Source organism: Mizuhopecten yessoensis, unplaced genomic scaffold (genome assembly GCF_002113885.1).
Source record: "Mizuhopecten yessoensis strain PY_sf001 unplaced genomic scaffold, ASM211388v2 scaffold5409, whole genome shotgun sequence".
In the NCBI taxonomy this organism is placed as follows: Eukaryota; Metazoa; Mollusca; class Bivalvia; order Pectinida; family Pectinidae; genus Mizuhopecten; species Mizuhopecten yessoensis.
The window spans coordinates 587,374-589,812 of NW_018406035.1; positions in this window are offsets into that span (position 1 = coordinate 587,374).

The following is a 2,439-nucleotide window of genomic DNA, read 5'->3' on the forward strand; positions in this document are numbered from 1 at the left end:
TACGTAAGTCTGGAATGGATTGAATACTACAAGCTAACACGAAATCGCGATCGGTAAAACTAGCATAGCTTGGAATGAAAACTAGCATAGCATGGAATGAACACGCAATAGATTTGTAAACGAGTGCAACAACACAAATGTACATAGCATGGAAAAAGACACTTATCAACTAGGGAATTAATACAAATGAACATAGAATTAATACAAATGAACATAGAATTAGATTCAAAACCAGAAGTAACTAATTCTATAACTTATCAACTAGGGAAATAATACAAATATACATAGAATTAGATTCCAAACCAGAAGTAACTAATTCTATAAAAAATAATTATGGCGGTGATCCCCTTCCATAGTCATGGACACGTCATATATATATATATATATATCGTTATATCGTGCATGCAATCTATGCTTACCAAGCTAAAGAAAATATTAAGAAATATGTTAAAGAATATTAAACATTTTAATGATATTTCTTGAAGTGCCTTCCTGGTTTATATATATCATAGGAGGGTGTACTGGAGTTGCTATTTACCTCGTAATCAATTTAACTTATAAAAACTATTAGCTTTTCTATTATTTATAAGTGTTGAAGATATTGATTTCATTTCAATGTGACACGAAGGATAAACTTTGTGATAAGCCAGATAACGCCTGCTCCATTAGTTCACGGGGTTGTGAACTCATGAAATATGCACTCGCAGGTATCATTATATCTCATATTAATTGTCCATGCGTTCAGCATAGTCTTCGTGATAATCCCAGACGATACTGTACACATCAAAATACAAACGAAAACACTTCTTCTGTTTATTCTGATGGAATTACGCATGGTCGCCTTGGTGTGTCCTACTACAAGCAAACTTCCAATATTGATCCTCAGCTCTGCACAGCTAAGAAGACATTGTACAGAGGATGATGGGATGAAGTAGAGTTGTAAGGATGAACACATCTGATTGCACTTAAATAATCGACTAAAATGGAAAAGACAAACGTCACAGCACTAGTAATATTACTGGCATTTGGCGTGTTTATATTTGGTGCGACAGGTATGTTTGTTTGAAAATCATTATTAAATTAAACACGTACTTTTTAATGTATAAATAAGGTTGGTATGATCTTGATAAATGTATTTATGAACTGATTATATCCGGTTAACTTAATTCATTGATATTTTTAAAACATGAATATATAAGTCTTGGATTGAAATGTTTCGGTTTGTAGCCTGGACTCGATTATCGAATGAACAACCAATCAGACACCAAACTACCACCGCCATTGTGCCCGTACCGCCACAAAACAAACTCACGGCGGAGAAGACAGCCGGACCAGATGCGGCCATTACGTACCCCAGTCAATCGAAATCGGAAGTGCGGACGGAGCAGATCAATGTAAAAGAACCAAGAAGTAAGAATGGCAATCAAAAACGAAAGACATCAAAAGGACATGTTACTGACGCAATGGAGAATAGGTTGATAGCATTAGGTGATAACCGTCAAATGACGCCTGAAAAAACGGCGGAAAACAAACGGAAACAAGGAAATATCTACGTTAAAGATTCGAGCGAATCATCAAGTGAGGTAGATGTGATCGGCGACACACATATCGATAACAAGCAACGAGCACCTGACAGTTCCGACAAATATGATCATAGCATGGAATGGGCCAAGGAAACAACAATCGAGAATCTTGTCATGGAGCAAGGCGGCATGTTTAACACATCGTCAAGTAGAACCCCACTGGAACAGCATGAGCATGATTCGTATCATGTTGGTTCAAGCTTGAAGATACGAACAAATTTCGACAAAAGAAAAAACGGACCATTAGGTAAATATGAATGCTTTATTTAGCTTAATGATTAAATATGCAATAATTTAGTAGCCATATAGTATAGCGTGTTTTTAATTTATACGAACTAATTCGTCTGCCGAATACGACAGTATGTCCACCGGATAGTCAGAAATACTAAACGTACTGTCAGTATTGGATGTGTTACATTGATGAATATTTACTTATATCAGCTTGCAGGTTATGCTTTTTAATACAATCAACATAAAATCTCACTGAGTGTGAAAACTAATAATATATGATGAAAATGTTTTACTATATTATCAATTAAGTTATCTGTAAAATAAAGTGTTTTTAGCTGACAGCGCTTCTTTAGCTTAATAACCAGAAGCGTCAATACAATTGAAATCGGTGGTATTTTCAACGCTATTATAACCAAATAAACATGAACCCAATATAATCTTTCCTTCATGTTTAACAAAAATTTAATTGTATATATACCGATATTATAAAACAAATCGAAGGTTCAACATTAAGATGCGGTTTCTTGACACAGCTGAAAAAACTTTTTTTGAACTAACTTTGAACAATGCTATAGAAATACTTATGGAAGGGGATCACCGCCATAATTATTTTTTATAGAATTAG